This window comes from Castor canadensis, chromosome 14, assembly GCF_047511655.1.
Source record: "Castor canadensis chromosome 14, mCasCan1.hap1v2, whole genome shotgun sequence".
Classification (NCBI taxonomy): domain Eukaryota; kingdom Metazoa; phylum Chordata; class Mammalia; order Rodentia; family Castoridae; genus Castor; species Castor canadensis.
In genome coordinates this window covers 40,365,902-40,371,716 of record NC_133399.1, presented here as the reverse complement: position 1 = coordinate 40,371,716, position 5,815 = coordinate 40,365,902, and positions in this window count along the sequence as shown.

Below are 5,815 nucleotides of genomic sequence, written 5' to 3'. Positions count from 1 at the left end.
GGCCTCATCAGTGGATCAAACCTTTGGTGGCTTCATAACTGGATTTGCAATTCAGAGGGGTGGACACTGCGGAGGTGGCTTCACTGAAGCGAGTGTGCCTTGGGGACTATATGGTGTCCCTCCAGCCCTTATTCTCTCTTTTTTGCTTCTTGGCCATCCCGAGATGAGCAGCCTCCTGTGTCACCCGTTCCTGCCACCATAATGCTCTGCCTGCCTGCAGGTCCCCAGTGATGGAGCCAGCCCACGCTGGACTGAAACCGTGAGCCACCCTTAGCCTCCCTCCTGTAAGCCGTTTTCTCAGACTTCGTGCCAGCCACATAACGAGCGGACACGTGGATGCCCCTCCCGAGGGTGCCGACGTGATCTGCACGGGTCTGCATGAGTGCGCGCGAGTGACTGCGTACGTGTGCATGCACCCAGGCTGAGGCTGTGTGTCCCTGTGTATTTGGGGAGGTGTCGGAGCTGTGTGTGCAAGTCTGTGTGCCCGTGCGATGGCATGTGCGCCCTTGCAGACAGATGTTCCCAGCTGCGTGTGGACACGGGGCGAGTCCTGTGGGTGTGACTGTGTGCACATTACATAGTGCTCAGCCTGCTTAAATGTGCAGGTGCACGGAATTGTGTGTGAATGACTCACAGACTGACATGCAGGTGGGTGACCACGTACGCGCCCACGCACAGGCTGTGTGAATCCAGAAGTGGGTATACACACACTCGTGTGTGCAAGGAGAGATCGTCAAGTAAAGGTCTGGACATGAAAGGGAGGCATGGTGGGATGTGCCTGTAATCTCAGCCTTTGGGAAGCTGAGGCAGGAGGATCATGAGTTCCAGGCCAACCTCGGCAAAGTTTGTGAGACCCCATCTCAACCAATAAAGCTGGGCGTGGTGGTGCACACCTGTCGTCCCAGCCATGTGGGAACTATAAATAGGAGGATCATGATTCAGGCTGTCCAGGGCATAAAGATGAAACCTTATTTTAAAAATAGTCAAAGCAAAAAGGGTTGAGACTGTGGCTCAAGTGGTAGAGTGCCCTAAGTTCAAATCCTAGTACCACCAAAAAATATTCTGACGGAAGGCCTTCTGTTTAGTTGACAGCACTGCTCCCCTGGCAACTTCGTGGCTTTGAGAATGTTCTAGAATCATACAACACGCTGGTTGGGAGGATCTATTGCAATTTCCAATAGAACTTATTATTTTAGAAATAATTTTTTAAAAAATCTGCAGTTGAGAAAAAAGAAACATGAATCTCACACTTTTTTTTCCTGCCTCCTGCAAACAAGCAGGAGAAAATGGGGACATGGCACCAAGCCACCGAGCTTTTCTTTTGGTAAGACTGTAGCGCGAGCACGGCCGGGGCCCCGGCTTCCCAGATGGAGGTGGCCATCCAGGTGCTGTGCTGTGGTGACGGGGACACGGAATGAGGAGCAGGTGCAGCAGTGATGTCACCCATGTGGCCGTGGTGTGACCCTGCAGGGGGCTGGGACAGGACCGGTGGCGGGTGGAGGTGAAGATTATTAATTAGGGTGCTGCAAAAAGTTGGTGGCAGCAAATCTGCTGAGGCGACAGCAGCTAATTCCTGGTGTTGGGTTGTCTGGCAGCTGCTGCCAGGTCCTCCCTAAACCTGGGGTCCAGGGAGTGAAAAGGGATACAGAAGGGGGACAGACACTTGGAGGTGCAGAGAGAGGACCAGGCAGTGGGGAGAGAGGCAAGACTGGAGACCCAGAAAGATGGGGACGCAGAGGGACAGATGGAGACAGTCACAGAAAGAGAGAGAGACTGACACAACTACAGAGAGAGAGATACCCCAAGATAATCAGAAACACAGAAACACAGAAAGGCATAGAGACAGGATGGGAGCCCCCAAGAGCACTAAAGCCAGACTCCCCAAAAAGACACCCAGAAAGCAACAGAACAGACCACTGCACAGAAATGGGGGAGTCAAATCCCAACCCAGGCAGAGACCCCAGAGTGTGGAGGAGACAGGGAGACGTCCAGCCCTAGAGGGAGGCAGAGGACTGGGGAGGGTCCCAACAGTGGACCCTCAATGGCCAGCGTGCTCTATGAGTCATTGAGCTGAATTAGACTTCGGGGTGCACTTGTATTTCAGGAAGAATCACGCATTCCTTCAGCAAACCTTCACTGAGCGCCTGCTGTATGCTCAGGGATTCACGTTTGTGTCCTGTGGGACACCCAGGGTCTGCAGCCAACTCGGGGAGTCTTCTCTACCCTCTCCACCTTCACCCGCACTTGCCTGTCTGCACTGGGCCCTCCCTCTGCTACTCCACTTCTGTGGGCCTCCTTGATTCTAGAAAACCAAGACTCAGCTACTGCTGTGTCACACGTCACATGCCACAATGCTGTAAGACAATAACCATGGACTATAATCGAGGGTCAGGAATTTGGGCAGAGCACAGGGAAGGTGGTGGGTGTTAAGGTTTGGATGTTGAATGTCCTTCAAAGGCCCATGTGTTGCAGGCTTGGTCCCCAGAGTGGTGCTATTGGGAGCTGGTGGAGCCTTTAAGAGGTAGGGCCTAAGGAGAGGTCTTTAGGTCATTGTGGGTGTGGCCTCGAAGGGGATTGTGGGAACTCAGTCACTCAGTCACTCAGTCTGGCAGGGCTCCCTGACTCAAGATGTGTCTACTTTGCCCCGTCATATGCTTCCACCATGGTGTGTGGCCTCCAAAAGCATAAGCCAAAACTTTCTTCTTTATAAGCGATTAACTCAGGCGTTTTGTTACAGTGATGGAAAGCTGATGAACACAGGTGTGCACAGCAAAAAGGCCATGTTTGTTTTCTACTGGGACTGTGGACCAGAGAACCTGTTTAAGGCTCATTTTCTGTTTCTTGCAGACCAGACAATCCCCTGATGTGTGGGGGCGGTGGTGATGTATGAAGAAGAAGAAAATAATTTCTGTGAGGTCAGGTCTGCAGCTCAATAGAGCTGAAAAGCAGTAATAGGAGCCAAGTGGCCTTGCACAGCTGGAATTGCACTTGGAAAAAGCTTGTATCTACCCAGGGAGGTAAACTGAGTCAAAGGGTTGGAAGGGCTTGCCTTGGGTCACACAGGGGGAGGCTGGGGCAAAGGCAGAGAGGCTGGTGGAGTAGCTCAAGTGGTAGAGCACCTGTCTAGCAAGCATGAGGCCCTGAATTCAAACCCCAGTGCTGCCAAAAAAGAGAGGAGAGAAAGATGTGGGAGGGGACAGGGCACAGCTTCTCTGTATTCAAGACTGCTAATAGAACAGGAATTAAAAATGAGTCATCGGTGACATCCTAGAGAGACAGACCCTTGAAATGTCACAGGCCTGGGAAGAGCCAGTACGGAGGGAGAATGGAGAGACAGGAGTGCCACGGCGTCAGTCCCCTCTCGTGACTGTAACAAATGCCTGAGAGCATTATCTGATAAGGAGGGAAGGTTGGTTTGGGAACTCCAGTCCATGGTTGATTGATTGTCCTTGTTGCTTTGGGCCTGAGTATGAGCAAAATCACTCATCTTCAAGGCCACACCCACAATGACCTAAAGACCTCCCATCAGGCCCCGCCTCTTAAAGGCTCCACCACCTCCCAATAGCCCCAAATTGGAACCAAACCTTTGACATATGGACTTGGGGGACATGGGTTCAAACCAGAGCACCAACCATGTGCCCATTTATAAGGAGGTGGATCACAGTGTGCCTTTGCTGTGACTGCAGGTGCTGTGGTTTACTCAGTGACTTTTTCTTTCTTTTTTGGCAGTGCTGGTTTTTTAACTCAGAGCTTCACGCTTGCTAGGTAGGTGCTCTTATCACCTTTGCCACTCCACTAGCCCTTTTTGTGTTAGGTATTTTCAAGATAGGGTGTGGTAAACTATTACTTGCCTGGACTGGCTTCGAACTGTGATCCTCCCTCCCAAGTAGCTAGGATTACAGGCATGAGCCATCTGTAGCTCCCAGCTAAACCTTTATCCTTTATAAATTACTCAGCTCTGTGGTATTCAGTTACAGGAAACAAACTGGGACACTGGGTGAGGGGGGAGAAGGAGAGAAAAGAGAGAGGGTGTGGGGAAGGGGGAGGGAGGGTGACGGTGTCAGGGGACACAAGTACCTTTGGGAAGCTCTTCGTGCTGTGTCCTAGGAAAACACACTGTGCTGTCAGGAAGGAGCAGGACGCCTGGACCCCACAGCCCCTTCATAAACACACACACTGCCCCTCAGTGTCACCCCAGAGCTATACAGCCTCATGGCTCCAGACACCCCTTGAGCCTCCCCCTACTCTCTGGCCCCCAGAGCCCTGCAGAGCCACCTGGGCGTGTGCTCAGAGTCACAGACAGGCTGGGTCATGAACAGGGTCACACACGGAGGACACACGTGGCAATTCTCAAAGGGCTTTGGGCAAACACAGACTGACAGCCATCCAAGTCACCAGCTCAGCCAACCCCTTACCCCTGACCAAGAGATGCGGTCACACCCATAGTCACACAAGTGGCCAGACATATCACCATGTGCCCATGAAGCCATACAAAGCCAAAGACACACTGGGACATGCCTGCATGTAACATGTCACCCGCACAGCTGCACACAGGAGGCAGAGGTCGGGAGGATCACGGTTCGAAGCCAGCCTGGGCAAATCATTTGCAAAATCCTCAACACAAAAAAGGACTGGGAACGTCGTGGCTCAAGGCGTAGCGCACCTGCCCAGCAAGCGTGGTGGTGTGCGCCTGGGGTCACGGCCACGTAGGAGACACAGGTAGGAGGATCACGGACCAAGGCTGACCAAGGCAGAAAGCACCAGGTCCAACCTGAAAAAAATAACTAAGGCAAAACGGCCTGAGGAGTGGCTCAAACTGTTGAGTGACCACTTTGCAAGTGCGAAGCCTGGAGTTCAAAGCCCAGTCCCACCAAAAAGTTAATAAAGAAATAAATGAGTGAATAAGTAAATGAAGGCCTGGGAGTTCCTCTCATACTCATCCGTGACCTTCTACGGGCAATGACCTTGGTGTCCAGCGCTCTGGACATGCACTCATGGGAGCCGGATGGAATCTTGTCTCATTAGTCTCAGTCTTATCTGTCTGTCCCTCCCCCCTCCTCCCACAGATTTGCTTTAAAAAGTACCAAAGGACGCTTTCATTGATTTTTTTTGTTCAACTTGTCCTCCATATCACTCCAAATCAGTCACAGAGATCCGTCACTCTTGGCTAAAGTGGATATATTTTGGAATAGGTGCTCCACGCACACAGGAGGACAAGCCAAAGGGACAAAGAGTCATGCTGAAAGCCCCCCTGGTCACCCGGGTCCTCCCATGGGACAGGGGCTACGGCCCCTTGTTCCTTTTGTCTCCTGTGGGATTTTCTTCTCTGTCTTCCTTTCTTTCTTGACATGGTTTGTCCGTGTTAGCCCAGGCTGGCCTATGTGCCTCCTAAATTGAATCTGTTTTTACACATTTTACAAAAAACACCTGCACCTTTGGAGTAAAATAATGCAGGGAGCACTGATTCCTGAGGGCAGAGGACAAACTACATGGGGCTTAAAAAAAATACAAAGTGTGCCTGGTGTTGTGGCTCCCGCCTATAATCCCAGAACTCAGGAGGAGCAGATAGGAGAATTGAGAGTTTCAGGCCAGCCTGAAAAACCCAAAACTAGAAAGTTATTTTCTTGCAGTTTTGGACCAGAAGTCCCAAACGAAGGGCGTGCCAGGAGGGAGCCCCCAAAGCTGTGCGGCTGTGAGCCAAGATTAACCTTTTTTCTTTATAAACTGATCGTCTCAGTTGTTTGTTAAAGTGATGAAAAGCTGTGCTTACACATAACTCTGTGTGTGTGTGTGTGTGTGTGTCTGAGAGAGAGAG